The sequence below is a fragment of the Salmo trutta genome, chromosome 2, assembly GCF_901001165.1.
Source record: "Salmo trutta chromosome 2, fSalTru1.1, whole genome shotgun sequence".
Classification (NCBI taxonomy): domain Eukaryota; kingdom Metazoa; phylum Chordata; class Actinopteri; order Salmoniformes; family Salmonidae; genus Salmo; species Salmo trutta.
The window spans coordinates 57,745,085-57,763,376 of record NC_042958.1 but is presented as its reverse complement, the minus strand read 5'-3'; the positions used below and the strand labels follow the sequence as shown (position 1 = coordinate 57,763,376).

Genomic DNA, 18,292 nt, shown 5'->3' with positions numbered 1-18,292 from the left:
ATACAGCCTGGACTCGAACTAGGGTCTGTAGTGACACCTCTAACACTGAGATGCCGTGCCTTAGACCGCTGCGCCACTCGGGAGCCCAATGTAGGGTGGTGTTGTCACAATACCAGAATTTTGACTTCAATACCTATACCAGGTTTAGTATCACAATACACGATACTATCACGATACAAAAAGATGAAAACAGCTACTGCTCTGTTCAATCTTTGGGCATCTTCTGAGTTTGAATTTCTATACATCAATTTTTTTTAAGAGACTGCCATGTATGCATTAATGAGTCAATTATACAGTCATACAGTCAATTTGACTTTGGTAAAAAAAATAATCTAACTACATAATGGTAATCATTTATTTGAATGGTAAATCTCTATTGATAAACTGGGTCAATCAAGATGTCACCTAGGCCTATCCACAATACAGGTGAATGCATTTTCAAAAGGAGTGTGTGCATGCATTGAGTTACTGAGCTTGTTTTAGGTGATTTCATGGCGCTACAGATGACAAACAATCTGTTTCCCTTCTATTTGGGACTTATTTTATTGTACTGATAAACAACATTTGCATAGAAGTAGCTAGGCTTGGGCGGTATCCAGATTTTCATATTGTCATACCATCCTTCTCTTGTACTGCGATTTATGGTATTACCGGCATAGCACACCAGAATGCAAACAAAATTAGCACAAACTAATAGCGAAATCACATAGACAATGTTAGCTAAATGCTAACGAGCGAAAACAAACATAAACGAGTTGCAAAACAGGCAAATCCAACTCATAAAGTTATATAAGCATAGCTAGTCTCTACCGAATGTCATTTTCAGTGAGTGTGGACATTTTCAAGCGAAAGTGAAGTAGAGAAGTTGCACAAATGAACAAAGTTGTGATACATGCTTTTCTGAGGAAGAGCAGCATGTGTAGTACACAGAGCAGAAAGGAGTAGAACGCTAGTAGTAAGCACAGGGGAACTAACGCTTGTAGGAAGCACAAGGAAAAATGGCAGCTGTACAGATAACTCATCCAGAGCTCTTTGACTTCTGGCAGAAAGCCATTATAAGATTCACTGCATGACCAAACGTATGTGGACACCTGCTCGTTGAACATCTCATTCCAAAATCATGGGAATTAATATGGAGTTGGTCCCCCCTTTGCTGCTATAACAGCCTCCACTCTTCTGGGAAGGCTTTCTGCTAGGTGTTGGAACATTGCTGCGGGGACTTGCTTCTATTCAGCCATAAGCGCATTAGTGAGGTCAGGCACTGATGTTGGGTGATTAGGCCTGACTCGCAGTCGGCGTTCCAATTCATCCCAAAGGTGTTCGATGGGGTTGAGGTCAGGGCCTGTGCAGGCATGTCAAGTTCTTTCACACCGACCTCAACAAATCATTTTTGTATGGACCTTGCTTTGCACCACGTAACTGTCATGCTGAAACAGGAAAGGGCCTTCTCCAAACTGTTGCAACAAAGTTGGAAGCACAGAATCGTCTAGAATGTCATTGTATGCTGTAACGTTAAGATTTTCCGTTCACGTGAACTAAGCGGCTTAGCCCGAAACCATGAAAAACAGCCCCAGACCATTATTCCTCATCCACCAAACTTTACAGTTGGCACTATGCAAACCCAGATTTGAATGTCGGACTGCCAGATGGTGAAGCGAGATTCATCACTCCAGAGAAAGCATTTCCACTGCTCCAGAGTCCCATGGCATTGATTTTTACACCACTCCAGTCGACGCTTGGCATTGTGCATGGTGATCTTAGGCTTGTGTGAGGCTGCTAGGCCATGGAAACCCATTTCATGAAGCTCCCGACTAACAGTTCTTGTGCTGATATTGCTTTCAGAGGCAGTTTAGAAATCGGTTGTAAGTATTGCAACCGAGGACAGACTATTTTTACAGGCTACGCACTTCAGCACTCGGCGGTCCCGTTTTGTGAGATTGTGTGGCCTACCACTTCGCGGCTGAGACATTATTGCTTCTAGACGTTTCCACTTCACAGTTGACCAGGGCAGCGCTAGCAGGGTCGAAATTTCACAAACTGACTTGTTGGAAAGGTGGCATCCTATGACGGTGCCACTTTGCAAGTCACTGAGCTCTTCAGTAAGGCTATTCTACTGCCAATGTTTGTCTATGGAGATTGCATGGCTGTGTGCTCGATTTTTATACACCTTGTCAGCAACGGGTGTGGCTGAAATAGCCAAATCCACTAATTTGAAGTGGTTTCAACAGGCTATTGTATAAATAATGTATCTGATAGCAAACATTTAGAAGCAAATTGCATTCAAGTGTAACTTCATCAACTCATGTGCGCTGCACAACAGAGACTCGCTGATAGATATAGAACGCTATGCTATTTACAAAACAACACGTGAGTGGCTCAACTGTTCTGGGGGAACTACGGTAAGCTTCATCATTTAAAATAATGTGGCAGGTCAAATGAAGAACGCAATCTGCTTTATCTCCTAAGTTATTGCACTGCTGGTAATAACTTTAAAAAGTAGCTACAAATATTCACAATTATTGAAAATCTTCAAAGAAATAGCTTGGACGGTATTGACGATATTGAAAAACCATCCTGTGGCTTTTTCCAAGTACCCCGGTATACAGTATATACGGTATACTGCCCAAGCCTAGAAGGAGCTTTCTTTATAAAAAATGTGAGCTGTCTCTTTAACCAGTAATGATGTCATTCACGAGGCAGTCAGTTCGCTGAGGCAATACTAGATAGTCTTTGTGAGAGGGAATAAGTGAATGAATAAAGTTTTTGGTGGCAAACAGCTTTGAAATAAGTATATTTTGCATGATGGTTTGCATATTAACACAAACAAAGTTCTAGGGTAGTTAATTGATATTAGCTTTAGCTGTCAGCTAGCAAGAAAAGCTACTTGTGTCTTCCATTGTAAAGTGTTCTAGCCTGTATGGACATTGTTTTGTGAACAGTAATTAAAAACCCTCTAGGGTCTATTAGGGGTGTACTTGTGCATTTTGGATGGTGTTATGCATCAATGTACAGTACGCCTTTAAGATTCTGACATATGTTTAAGTGCAGCTGGCTGTGTCGGTGTTTATGTACCCATATGAAAGGGCAGAGTTCAGGATCATGTGAATATCTCTCTATAGTTCCCTGGTGTGAGGAAACATTATCCTCATGATGCAATGGATCTGTGATTACTACACGTGACCAGACTTTTAGAGCAATAGACTCACTGACCGGGACAGAGTACACACACACCTAAATGAATGCATACATACAAGTACAGATAGTCCTCCATTTGTAAGCGGCACTCTTACACCCTCACACACACATATATGTTTTGACAACTTGGACAATATAGATAACTGTCTTCTGTACAGCTGTTCTCGCCCAAAGAGCCTGTAAATTGAGTTGAACTCAATGACTGAGGAGCAAATCGGTACAGTAGAGTTGGCTCTCGGGACACATTCCAAACAGATACTCCATTTCCACCTTGCCTCGGTTGAGTCCTTGATCCTTGTCTAGGTTGGGACGTGTCCAACTGTCCCCCGTGCGTCCCTGCATTCCACATCTGGAGTACTCTATGGGGCCAAGGCTGGTGGTGTGGCCCCAGAGAGATTGTGTGTGTGAGAATGTTCCAATTAAATAATTGATTATTGAACCGGATTTGAGGATGTGCACACGTGCGCATGCTCACAGTTCAGGCATGGGCTATTCTGAGGATGTCAACACAACAGACCACATCAGCGGTTTGCAATAAACACAAATCACAAGATCTACTTGCCCCTCTCTGCAATGGCCGCCTATAACAGACAGATACTGTCTTACCTCTGTAACACAGAACTGAGAGGGAATGGGAAAGGCAGAGAATTAGGTCAGGCATTCCTTTTTCTTAGAAGGGTGTCAGAATGCTATCCGATCTTACCAGGATCTCTGGCTTTCTTTTCTTTCTTTTTCTTTCAGGGATTTTTTTCTCCTAAATCCACACTGCGCCTAAGTCCATTCTGAAATACGTTCTGGGGATGGAAAAACGCTTTCAGAGTAAACTTAAACGACTAAAACCAGCTATAAAATATGTAGAAAAGATAATGGACCTATACACTGAGTGTACTAATATTGCGATGCACTCCTATTTGCCCTCAGAACAGCCTCAATTCGTCGGGGCATGGACTTTACAAGATGTTGAAAGCGTTCCACAGGGATCCTGGCGCATGTTGACTCCACTGCTTCCTACAGTTGTGTCAAGTTGGCTGGATGTCCTTTGGTTGGTGGACCATTCTTGATACACACAGGAAACTACATGTATATATAGTTAAAAAAATATATACACTGCTCCAAAAAATAAAGGGAACACTAAAATAACACATCCTAGATCTGAATGAATGAAATAATCTTATTAAATACCTTTTTCTTTACATAGTTGAATGTGCTGACAACAAAATCACACAAAAATAATCAATGGAAATCCAATTTATCAACCCATGGAGGTCTGGATTTGGAGTCACACTCAAAATTAAAGTGGAAAACCACACTACAGGCTGATCCAACTTTGATGTAATGTCCTTAAAACAAGTCAAAATGAGGCTCAGTAGTGTGTGTGGCCTCCACGTGCCTGTATGAACTCTCTACAACGCCTGGGCATGCTCCTGATGAGGTGGCGGATGGTCTCCTGGAGGGATCTCCTCCCAGACCTGGACTAAAGCATCCGCCAACTCCTGGACAGTCTGTGGTGCAACGTGGCGTTGGATGGAGCGAGACATGATGTCCCAGATGTGCTCAATTGGATTCAGGCCTGGGGAACGGGCGGGCCAGTCCATAGCATCAATGCCTTCCTCTTGCAGGAACTGCTGACACACTCCAGCCACATGAGGTCTAGCATTGTCTTGCATTAGGAGGAACCCAGGGCCAACCGCACCAGCATATGGTCTCACAAGGGGTCTGAGGATCTCATCTTGGTACCTAATGGCAGTCAGGCTACCTCTGGCGAGCACATGGAGGGCTGTGCAACCCCCAAAGAAATGCCACCCCACACTATGACTGACCCACCGCCAAACCGGTCATGCTGGAGGATGTTGCAGGCAGCAGTACGTTCTCCACGGCGTCTCCAGACTCTGTCACGTCTGTCACATGTGCTCAGTGTGAACCTGCTTTCATCTGTGAAGAGCACAGGGCGCCAGTGGCGAATTTGCCAATCTTGGTGTTCTCTGGCAAATGCCAAACGTCCTGCACGGTGTTGGGCTGTAAGCACAACCCCCACCTGTGGACGTCGGGCCCTCATACCACCCTCATGGAGTCTGTTTCTGACCGTTTGAGCAGACACATGCACATTTGTGGCCAGCTGGAGGTCATTTTGCAGGGCTCTGGCAGTGCTCCTCCTGCTCCTCCTTGCACAAAGGCGGAGGTAGCGGTCCTGCTGCTGGGTTGTTGCCCTCCTACGGCCTCCTCCACGTCTCCTGATGTACTGGCCTGTCTCCTGGTAGTGCCTCCATGCTCTGGACACTACGCTGACAGACACAGCAAACCTTCTTGCCACAGCTCACATTGATGTGCCATCCTGGATGAGCTGCACTACCTGAGCCACTTGTGTGGGTTGTAGACTCCGTCTCATGCTACCACTAGAGTGAAAGCACCGCCAGCATTCAAAAGTGACCAAAACATCATCCAGGAAGCATAGGAACTGAGACGTGGTCTGTGGTCAGCACCTGCAGAACCACTCCTTTATTGGGGGTGTCTTGCTAATTGCCTATGATTTCCACCTATTGTCTATTCCATTTGAACAACAGCATGTGAAATTTATTGTCAATCAGTGTTGCTTCCTAAGTGGACAGTTTGATTTCACAGAAGTGTGATTGACTTGGAGTTACATTGTGTTGTTTAAGTGTTCCCTTTATTTTTTTTGAGCAGTATATATCTCTTTCAGAACTAACAATCACCAAAATAAAGGCTAGACAGTCAGGGATAAAACATTTTTTAAGAAAACGATTAATTTAACAATATAGATTTTTTTGTTTATTATGTTTGAGCAAAAGACCACTGCATTAGCCATGGCAAAATGCATAGGATCGCAGGAAATTAGCTTTAAAACTGCAATACTCTCTCTCAGCTGCATGGCAAAATATGTAGAATTGCAGTAAATTTGCTTTAAAACTGCAACGTTGTCTCTCAGCTCCATGGAGAAATGTATCGAATTGTAGGAAATCGGCTTAAAAATGCAAAAATGTCTCTACACTTCCAAGATGGGGCCTCTAAAATCGACTAGAAAATTCTGTCACGGTAATGGGCCGAACGTGCTTCCTGCCACGCCCCCTGTCACGCCCACCACTTAAGCCCCTTTTTGATCAAATGTATTTATAAAGCACTTTTTACCTCAGCAGATGTCACAAAAGTGCTTATACAGAACCCAGACAAAAAAAACGTATTTCTTTCTTTCTCTCTCCCTCTCTCTCTCTCCCTCATTCTTTCTCTACATTTCTCTCTGGGCATTGGAGAGTGCAGAGAAAGTGCAGGGAGAGTTATTTGGCTTGCCCTGCCTGCGAAGGACGGGCCCCATTTTTGACAGGGCCCAGCTGATTAATCTCCACATTGGCTCGGTTAGTGTGTGTGTGTGTGTGTGTGTGTGTGTGTGTGTGTGTGTGTGTGTGTGTGTGTGTGTGTGTGTGTGTGTGTGTGTGTGTGTCGCTACAGCTTAGCACTTATAAACTATGCGCAGCTCTATAAACTATGCACAACAACCGGCCACTCATAGATTAAACACAAAGATATTGGTTTTAGTTCAAGAGGGGTAATGAAATAACATAAATACTCGCCAAATAATTTATGTATTATTGTTAGAAAACAAATGGACTAGAACCGAATGGAATAACCTCTTCATGTCATCTGACCATAGCATTGGTTCCAATCCAAGTGCCAACGGCGTTTATCAAACTCCAGGCGGTGCTATGGTCAGATGACATGAAAATAGAGATCTTTGGCCACGCACACCAGTGGTGTGTTTGGCGTTAAAAATCGGAAGCATATGCAGATGGAGGTATGGTCTAAGATCCATCCCAATATGTTCTCCAATCTCATAAAAATGTTTTGATAAAGGCTCGTTATCCTCGCAAGGGGAGAGTCCCGGAGTATTGAAAACAATAGTGCCAATAATTTTGACCCCTATCTTTTGAGAGTTTTTGTATTACTTGAGCAATTTTATTAGTATAAAATAATATAATTTCCCAAAATTTTTATAGCATCAATATAGCTCAGTATTTGTATTATTTATTTGATAGTCTTTTTTGCTCATCTTTAGTAAGGGTGTCATTAATTATGGACTTGATTGTATTTAATGTTCCAAGCCAGCAACTTATCTGTGTCAGAGTGAGTCGTCATTTGCATACCCCCCATGGCGCCTGTTTACCCTGCACCGCATGCTTTTCGTGATTTACACCCATAGATCAATATAGCTCCACCGATTTCCATAATATGCAAACAGAAGGCTATGATTCAAGAGTGAGGTTTGGCAAACTCTCTCTGGGGGTTGGTTTTGGCTTGGCTACTCTGGTGAGGCCTCGCTAACTGACTCACTGACTTTGGCTCCTCTGGGAAAGTCTTATATGAGGGAAAACTGATAACTGTATATTAGAGCGAAATTGCTTTGCCAGAAACATCCAGGTATACTGTTACTTTAAGTTAGTGTCCAGAGAGAGGCCCATTTTGTTTTTGATTTTGTTTTGGCTGGAATGAGTGGAAAGGAGGATATGGTACAGGCTACCTACATTTAAAACCATACCTTCTTATCCATCAGCCTTACGACAGCATGACTAGCTCCCACTTGTCATCCCACACTGAAGACAGGTGTTTATAGTAACGACCACAGTCAAGCTGCTTCAGACACAGGCTGCATTATCTGTGGTTCAGGTTCCATCCAGCCAAGGTTTTGTTGTTATAGTTTGGTCCGGTTAGGTATTTAAGGACTACAGTTCTGTTCTCTACTGTGTTTATATTGTTATACTGTCTTCTGTTAGGCCATACATGCATTCATCCATTGCTGGCCATCTGTGTCAGCCTGAAGTATTGTTAAGCATGGTATTATCGTTGTTCGCAACCATCCATGTAGGAATGGAAATTACAGTATACTTGAATGACAGGGTTTCCACACTGAGAGGCATTTCCCAATCTCCCCTTTCACTGTTAACCCTGCTAACTACTATCTTTGCCTAAACAAATGAGGCAGATATAATGTTGTTGACTTAGCTTATAAGATGTGCTGCTCTCTCCTTTCACTGCTCTCCTAACTCACACACACACACACACACCCAGCACGCACACCACCCAGTCACACACAGACACACGGTGAGCCGCCCGCACAATGCTACGGAAAGCGCCAGGGAGAAACAGCTTGCAAAATAAGTGACAGACGACCCAGGGATTGAAGTATCGCTGCTAGTCGACCTCCCCGCAGACAGCAATAAGAGGCTTGACTGACCCTGAACGGGAGGTTGGAACGTTATTAGCCGTTTACCGCCGCGTGAACTCTTAAATCCTTCCTGCTGTCCTCCTGTTTGTGTAAAATGGAGGGCACAGGAGGCCTGGGCCACTGACCGTTTGAGCCCTACCAGTCCACAGCTGACCTTATCTGGCCAGTCTGTGCCGGTGCATATTTATCCCTCTCTGAGAGGCATGTCCACAGCCCTTTGCTACCTTAGCGTAGGGAATAGCATGACAATCTAATGCAAGGCAACACCAAGCAGCCATAGCCACTGTGCACTGCTTTATACCGTTAAGGTGTGTGAAACCAACATTTCATATCGGTGACAGCTCTGGACGACAGCGACTACAGTTTGTTGGAATTATCAGGGCTTCACAATGCACTGCTGACCCCTGAACCTGACCTGTGGGTAGAGATCAGGGGTTGAGTTGTTGTCTAAGCCTGTAGATGCTGCTGCTGAATTCATGTTTGCACTTTTCAGGTATTTCCCTACGGGTGTAAAATGTGGCCCTGAAATTCCTTCAAATGTACACTCACTTACTGAATGTTTCAAATCAAAAACACTTAAAAGGCACGTAGTTATGAAAAGCCCTTTTGCCTCTTGTCCATGAAAAGCTTATTGGTAGTTCAGGAGCTTAGGAGCTGCTAAGCTAGTTACGAATGGCTCGCAAAACTACCGCTAACTTCCTTCATACTGGAAGCAGAGACAAACAAATGGTATCCACGGGTTCAGCTGACTAGAGAAGTACAGTGCATTTGGAAAGTATTCAGACTAGAGGTCGACCGATTTAATCGGAATGGCCGATTTAATTGGGTCCAATTTCAGGTTTTCATAACAATCGGAAATTGGTATTTTTGGACACCGATTTGGCCAATTTAAAAAAAAAAATGTTTTACACACCTTTATTTAACTAGGCAAGTCAGTTAAGAACACATTCTTATTTTCAATGACGGCCTAGGAAAGGTGGGTTAACTGCCTTGTTCGGGGGCAGAACGACAGATTTTTACCTTGTCAGTTCGGGGATTCATTTTTGCAACCTTCTGGTTACTAGTCCAACGCTCTAACCACCTGCCTTACATTGCACTCCACGAGAAGCCTGCATGGCAGGCTGACTACCTGTAACGCGAGGGCAGCAAGAAGCCAAGGTAGGTTGCTAGCTAGCATTAAACTTATAAAAAACAATCAATCTTCACATAATCACTAGTTAACTACACATGGTTGATGATATTACTAGTTTATCTAGCGTGTCCTGCATTGCATATAATCGATGCGGTGCCTGTTAATTTCTCAACGAATCACAGCCTACTTCGCCAAACGGGTGATGATTTAGCACTCTCGTTGCACCAAACCTAACCATAAATATATCAATGCCTTTCTTTAAAATCAATACACAAGTGTATATATATTTTTAAACCTGAATATTTAGTTAATATTGCCTGCTAACATGAATTTCAGGATTCAACCTTATTAATGACCAAAGGCTCGTATTTCTGTGTGTTATTATGTTATAATTAAGTCTATGATTTGATATTTGATAGAGCAGTCTGACTGAGCGGTGGTAGGCAGCAGCAGGCTCGTACGCATTCATTCAAACAGCACTTTCGTGTGTTTTTCCAGCAGCTCTTCGCAATGCTTCAAGCATTGAGCTGTTTATGACTTCAAGCCTATCAACTCCCGAGATCAGGCTGGTGTAACCGATTGTGAAATGGCTAGCTAGTAAGCGGGGTGCGTGCTAATAGCGTTTCAATCGGGGACGTCACTCGCTCTGAGACTTGGAGTAGTTGTTCCCCTTGCTCTGCAAGGGCCGCGGCTTTTGTGGAGCGATGGGTAACGATGCTTCGAGGGTGGCTGTTGTCGATGTGTTCCTGGTTCGAGCCCAGGTAGGGGCGAGGAGAGGGACGGAAGCTATACTGTTACACTGGCAATACTAAAGTGCCTATAAGAACATCCAATAGTCAAAGGTATATGAAATACAAATGGTATAGAGAGAAATAGTCCTATAATTCCTATAATAACTGCAACCTAAAACTTCTTACCTGGGAATATTGAAGACTCATGTTAAAAGGAACCACCAGCTTTCATATGTTCTCATGTTCTGAGCAAGGAACTTAAACGTTAGCTTTTTTACATGGCACATATTGCACTTTTACTTTCTTCTCCAACACCTTGTTTTTGCATTATTTAAACCAAATTGAACATGTTTCATTATTTATTTGAGGCTAAATTGATTTTATTGATGTATTATGTTAAAAGTGTTCATTCAGTATTGTTGTAATTGTCATTACTACAAATAAATCCCAAAAATCGGCAGATTTTAATCGGCATCGGGCCCCAATAATCGGTATCGGCGGCGAAAAATCATAATCGGCCGACCTCTAATTCAGACCCCTTGATTTTTTCCCCCCACATTTTGGTTGGATATGATTTGGAAAGGCACAGATTTGTCTATATAATGTCCCACAGTTAACAGTGCATGTCAGAGCAAAAACTAAGCCATGAGGTCGAAGGAATTGTCTGTAGAGCTCCGAGACAGGATTGTGTCGAGGCACAGATCTGTGGAAGGGTACCAAAACATTTCTGCAGTGTTGAAGGTCCCTAAGAACACAGTGGCCTCTATCATTCTTGAATGGAAGAAGTTTGGAACCACCAAGACTCTTCCTAGAGCTGGAAGCCCGGCCAATGAGCAATTGGGGAAGGTGACCAAGAACCCGATGGTCACTCTGACAGAGCTCCAGAGTTTGTCTGTGGAGATGGGAAAACCTTCCAGAAGAACAACCATCTCTACAGCACTCCGCCAATCAGGCCTTTATGGTAGAGGGGCCAGACAGAAGCCACTCCTCAGTAAAAGGAAAATGACGGCCCACTTGGAGTTTGCCAAAAGGCACCTAAATGACTAACCATGGGAAACAAAATTCTCTGGTCTGATGACACCAAGATTGAACTCTTTGGCCTGAATGCCAAGCGTCACATATGGAGGAAACCTGCCACCATCCCTACGGTGAAGCATGGTGGTGGCAGAATCTTGCTGTGGGGATGTTTTTCAGCGGCAGAGACTTTGAGACTAGTCAGGATTGAGGGAAAGATGAATGGAGCGAAGTACAGAGAGATCCTTGATGAAAACCTGCTCCAGAGCACTCGGGACATGAGACTGGGGTGAAGGTTCACCTTCCAACAGGACAACAACCCTAATCACACAGCCAAGACAATGCAGGAGTGGCTTCGAGACAAGTTTCTGAATGTCCTTGAGTGGCCCAGCCAGAGCCCGGACCCAATTGAACATCTCTAGAGACCTGAAAATACCTGTGCAGCGACGCTCCCCATCCAACCCGACAAAGCATGAGAAGATCTACAGAGAAGAATGGGAGAAACTCCCCAAATACAGGTGTGCCAAGCTTGTAGCGTCATACCCAAGAAGACTCAAGGCTGTAATCGCTGCCAAAGGTACTTCAACAAAGTGCTGAGAAAAGGGTCTGAATACTTATGTAAATGTGATTTCACTTTTTTTAAATCCATTTTAGAATAAGGCTGTAACGTAACAAAATGTGGAAAAAGTCAAGGGGTATGAATACTTTCCAAAAGGCGTCATTGCCAAAATCCCGAACTATCCTTTTAAAGTGCTTTCACAGCCTCTAAAGATGGGAGGCAGTACAGGTTTATGGGTTGACAAGTGATTGATTGCCTATTCCAGGTATTAAATGTATAGTGTGTTAGTTGCCTTTGCTAATATAACAGTGCCGATGGAGGGAGTAACAGATATGAGTGCCAAGTGTTTTCTGATTTCAATGCACCCGCAATGAATTCAGGTGATTCTGCCCAGAGTGGGTGAAAACACGCTTTGGTGATGACATTTCACTTCCTTATGTTCGAAAATACATTTTACCAAGACATTTTTCATGTTCTGATTTGTTCAGTGGGGTCTTTCTCTAACAAATTATTAACATTATATCTAAAAAGTAGGATTTCCTAACCTAATGCATCCGATAATATGCACCGAGCTCTGTTGACAGAGCGGTGCAGCTTTATCACCAAAACCTTTTAGGATTTTACATTTTGTGTTCGTCGTCTTCAAAGTTGTTTCTGCGGGTTGCAAATAGTTAAATTAGCATGAAAGGAGCCGAATTAAATAGAAAAGGCTTTGAAAATAAAAAGCTTGGGGTACGCTCATTGACATTTAACAGAGATACGCATGTTTTTTGTGAGAAAGCTATGAAAAACAGGAACGTTGCATTAAACATCTTATATTACAATATGAAAATATCACGTCATGTCTCAAAATGTATATCTATTCTACCTCTTTATTGTTTTATGTCCTCCGTATTTGAGAAGAAAGATGACAAGTTCAATGGTACGCCTGTCCGGTAGCCTTAATTCTTTCCCAGCATCCAGCCTAGTTGACGTGATGCTATTTTCATGACCACTTTTTTTCCTCTGGCCTCCATTGATTTAGTCGCCCTACTTCTGGCTATCCTACAAATCAAATGAAATTGTATTTGTCACATACACGTGTTTATCAGATGTTATTGCGGGTGTAGCGAAACGCTTGTGTTTCTAGCTCCATCAGTGCAGGAATATTTAACAAGTAATATCTAACAATACACACAATCTAAAGTAAAGGAATTAAGAATATATAAATATTTGGATGAGCAATGTCAGAGCGACTTAGACTAAGATATAGGATAGAATACAGTATAGCCATATGAGATGAGTAACGTAAAATATCTAAACATTATTCAATTGACCAGTGTTCCAATTTTTAAAGTGGCTAGTGACTTCAAGTCTATGTATATAGGGCTGATGCAGCTCTCTAATGTGCTAGTGATGGCTATTTAATTGATGGCCTTGAGATTGAAGCTGTTTTTCAGTCTCTCGTTCCCAGCTTTGATGTACCTGTATTGACCTCGCCTTCTGGATGGTAGCGGGGTGAACAGGCAGTGGCTCGTGTGGTTGTTGTCCTTGATGAGAGTAGAAACTCCAAAATGTTTAGAACGGATTATGATAGAGACATGAGGTTTGGACCATTGATTTTCTTAGATGATTCTTACATTATTCTTTACATGATTCTTTACACAATTAACATGTTATTTTACCCATTGGTCAAGAGATGCGGTTTTTATTAATGGTCTCTCAACTGTAAGGGAGAGCCCCTTCCGACTCTCATAGAGGTCATTACATTTCTGACACTATTGCAGTGCAAAGACTTGTTGAACAGTTGATTCATTGGCCAAGAATCCATCTGAAGCCAGCTGGATCACTGATGAAGTTGGCAAGCCAAAGCCAGGATCAAAAAACAAGAGTTTGTTACACGTGTAGCCTTAATGAAGCGTAGACATTGGAATTGTTTCATTATCTTCTGAATAGGTAGGAGTAGGTAGGTAGGACTCATTTTGTGTGGCTGCCAAGTCAAGTGGAAGCTCAATAGTGCCTGTGACTTTCTTGGCAGTGAATATAAAGGAATGTCATCAGATGTGCAAAGCCATAATGGCCAAAAACAAAAAGGGGCCATTGAATAATGAAAGAGTAGATAAGTGTACTCTACTGTCCTGACTAAATTGCATTATGTTGGTACATTTGCCAAATCAGATACTGATGATAAAATGTATATCTGGATATGCGTTCGTACTCAGTCTGAACCTATTGAAGATATCAGGCCATGGTATAGACAGCCACTGTATCCATGTTGATATGTGAGGTACTTTGTCTGTACATTCAGAATTTTAAGAAATGGGTTATTCAAAGTTGAAAGGGTATTTATTGAGTTGCACAAGCACCGTAATTGTTCTTATGTAAGTTAATTTGTTAAAATAATAAATGTTTGCAGCTCTCAATGATCTAGTAGTGGCAGGGAGATATATTATTATAGTAGCAGTGAGCAGTGGACTAAGACGATTAGGGAATATAATATATAACGTAAATCCTTTGCAGACTGCACCATCCGCTTACATTACTGAACAAATGTACCTAAGACGACCAATGTAAAGAGCAATAGGCTAAGCGTTAGGTTAGACGCCTCCATTTGGCTGGAGGATTAAGATGGAAAGCTTTTTAGAGGAAAGCTGGCCACATGAAATTCACTGTAGAGGTTTGCTTTGACCAGCAGACCCCCCCCCCCTCAAACCCCACCCTTTGCAGCTCCCTCTGATTGCCACCCCTCCTGAACCTTCAACTACTTGTTGCCTGACCCTGGCTAACCAGAACACACACGGCTCACCGAAATCAAGTATTTTTAGCTAACCCTTGTCCTTATTGAATGTACAGTGTGTCTGGAGGACACTTGACCTTTCATACCTCAGGCGTATTGAGCTGTTTTAATCGTGTGCATTTGTCAACAGTTGTCGTTCTATGCGTCTCTGAGGCCACTAATCCTTTTGCTAGAGAGAACTACTTGAAATATCTGTGAGATATGTTAGTACAGCAGACCAGAATAAAAGGCAGAAGGGAGGGAGGGTTTTATTTTCCCCTGTTCTAGTGCAGTGTTTACGACTCCACAGGTGCAGATATCAGGTTTTGGTGGTTGGAAATGGGGAGGAGGGAGTGGGATAGGTTTAGTGGGAGCTTTGCTGCCTGTATGGGCATAAGGTCATTGATATGTTTGCGTAGCACACAAATGCACAGCACAAGGAGCTATCTTTGGCCATGGCCATGGGTCACCTTGTCTGCTCTACACTAGCACCATGCATACGTGCTACAGATATTTTCATGTGGATATTGCCCATGAATGACAGCAGGCACTGCTGTCTGTTTTAAGGAATTAGGAGCCTGCCAACGTGAGGTTATCACGTTATCATCGAACCATATGAAAGAATGAGCGAGGATCCCCCTGACGGCACAGTGAGCAGTTTGGTGATTGTCTAGCGTTCATCTTGAATACTTTTCTCATTTGATGGAAAAAGAGCATTTTTTATATTTTGAACATCGTGTGACAAGTCACTGGGCTATATGGAACAGTTAGCATGTTGTATGTGCAGTGTAGTGTGGTGCAGGAATGTGTTAGCGAATAGCTAGCGGTTGTAGTTGGTGAGAAACAGCTTGACGTGTGTTTTCAGAGGGAGAAGAGTGGGAGAGGGTGCAGTTCAAAGTGAATGTGTTTGACTGTAGTGGAGGATCTGTCAGAGTCAATGAGAGGACAGGCGCCGGAGGATGGAGCAGTAGTGACACATCCCTCACTCGTGCCTCTCAGGTGGGAGAGTCGGAGTGTATCGCCACTCCCTGCCCATCTGTCACTATTGGCGCTGTTAGCATTACTTACTCTCTCTTTCTCTCCCAGGGATTTTGCTTCCATTGAAATCCTTGGGCAGGCCGCCTGAGCGATTAAAAAAAAAATATAATAATAATAATAATAATAATAATAAAAAAATAAAAAAGAGGTTTGGTTTTTTTCGGGTCGTTTAAGTCTAAACTTAATTTTATTTTAATTCTCCATGGAGAAATTTGAGAAAAGGTTTTCTAAAATTCAGCCAGGCCAAACAAGCCCCTTGCCACAGCCACCACTGAAGACCCTTTTTGATCCAGAAAAAAACCCTGTCTCCCTGTACACTCACCTCTTCTCTCAGTTGGGACAATGGATGAAGCAAGCTACAGTATTTTTTTTCAGTAGAACTGAGTTAGGATGCATTTAGCATACAGTGGGAGTGATGCCAGTCTTTGGGTTGTCTGAATCTCCAACAGTATGATTCACCACATGGCTCACTGTAATCCCAGTGGATATTTTTGGACCGGATGCATTCTGAACCTTGACTCTACACTTGAGAGAAATTCATTTTTCAGATGGCCATTTTAAGCCTATACTTTACTGGAAAGACACTTACACAGATGTATTTTTTTCCTGCTGCATTACAATGCTTAGAGACTGTGACATTTAAACCAAAGCTATGAGGATATATCCACACAAATACATACTTCAGTGGCATTTAAATGTAATTGTCATTTCTATTCCAGGTTGTGACATTTTAACAAGAAATTTCTCCTGGAAATCAAGTGGATCCAATTGTTTCTGGTAAGTTATTTATTTTTGTCTAGACAGGAAATAATAATTATTTAAGAGGTTTGGAATATGAGCTAGATATAGTGCCTAAATCTCTCTGTACTTTGCTCCATTCATCTTTGCCTCGATCCTAACTAGTCTCCCAGTCCCTGCTGCTGAAAAACATCCCCACGGCATGATAGTGCCACCACCATGCTTCACCGTAGGGATGGTGCCAGGTTTCCTCCAGACATGATTCTTGGCATTCATGCCAAAGAGTTCAATCTTGCTTTCATCAGACCAGAGAATCTTGTTTCTCATGGTCTGAGAGCCTTTAGGTGCCTTTTGTCAAACTACAAGTGGGCTGTCATGTGCCTTTTACCGAGGAGGGGCTACTGTCTGGCCACTCTACCATAAAGGCCTGATTGAACTTTTATCTCCCTCACTAATGTTAAGCATCAGCTGTCAGAGCAGTTTACCGATCATTGTACCTGTACACAGCCCATCTGTAAATAGCCCACCCAACTACCTCATCCCCATATTATGTTATTTATTTTTTTGCTCCTTTGCAGCCCAGTATCTCTACTTGCACATCGTCTTCTGCACATCATCTTCTGCACATCTATCACTTCAGTGTTAATGCTAAATTGTAATTATTTCACCACTATGGCCTATTTATTGCCTTACCTCCCTAATCTTACTACATTTGCACACACTATATATAGATTTTTCTATTGTGTTATTGACTGTACATTTGTTTATTCCATGTGTAGCTCTGTGTTGTTTGTGTCACACTGCTTTGCTTTATCTTGGCCAGGTCGCAGTTGTAAATGAGAACTTGTTCTCAACTGGCCTACCTGGTTAAATAAAAGTGAAATAATAAAAATAAAATTGGTGGAGTGCTGCAGAAGATGGTTGTCCTTCTGGAAGGTTCTCCCATCTCTACAGAGGAAATCTAGAGCTCTGTCAGAGTGACCATCAGGTTCTTGGTCACCTCCCTGACCAAGGCCCTTCTCCCCTGATTGCTTAGTTTAGCCGGGCGGCCAGCTCTAGGACGAGTCTTGGTGGTTCATAACTTCTTCAATTTAAGAATGATAGGGGTCACTGTGTTCCTGGGGACCTTCAATGCTGCAGAAATGTTTGGTACCCTTCCCCAGATCTCTGCCTCGACACAATCCTGTCTCTGAGCTCTACGGACAATTCCTTCGACCTCATGGCTTGGTTCTTGATCTAACATGCACTGTCAACTGTGGTACATTATACAGACAGTTGTGTGCCTTTCCAAATCATATCCAATCAATTAAATTTACCACAGGTGAGCTCCAATCAAGTTTTAGAAACATCTCAAGGATGATCAATGGAAACAGGATGCACCTGAGCTCAATTTTGTGTCTCATAGCAAAGTGGTTGAATCCTTATGTAAATAAGGTATTTCTGTTTTTTATGTTTTATAGATTCTAAAAACTTGTTTTTGCTTTGTCATTATGGGGTATTGTGTGTAGATTGCCGAGGATTTAATTTAAAAAAAAAAATCAATTTTAGAATAAGGCTGTAATGTAACAAAATGTGGAAAAAGTCAAGCGGTCTGAATATTTTCCAAAAGCACTGTATATTGGTAATACACCTGTAATATACATTTTGGTTGCAGTGTACTGAAAGTATTATTGCCGTATGAAATTTAGTTGATCTGTGCATGCAGAGCAAGTGGTTACAATGATGAAGGTTCTGAGTAGTGTAGGATCAACAGTGCAATGCTATAATGTTAGGTTGCAGAGCATCATCAATAGTGCAATGCTATAATGTTAGGTTGCAGAGCAGGATCAATAGTGCAATGCTATAATGCTAGGTTTCAGTGTCGGATCAACAGTGCAATGCTATAATGTTAGGTTGC

General features: G+C 42.5%; 1 protein-coding gene across 3 annotated transcripts in view; it reads left to right on the top strand.

Annotated features, from left to right (window-relative positions):
* Positions 1 to 18,292, top strand: part of LOC115158392 (thyroid hormone receptor alpha) — a 155,430-nt gene that overhangs the window by 16,589 nt on the left and 120,549 nt on the right. For 2 of the 3 annotated variants that reach the window (XM_029707291.1, XM_029707271.1), the window contains exon 2: positions 16,377 to 16,434. The exons of the other annotated variant lie outside the window; for it this stretch is intronic. The gene's annotated coding sequence lies outside the window, so the exon portion shown is untranslated. The remainder of the gene's footprint in view (positions 1 to 16,376; positions 16,435 to 18,292) is intronic. 3 annotated transcript variants of the gene reach the window in all.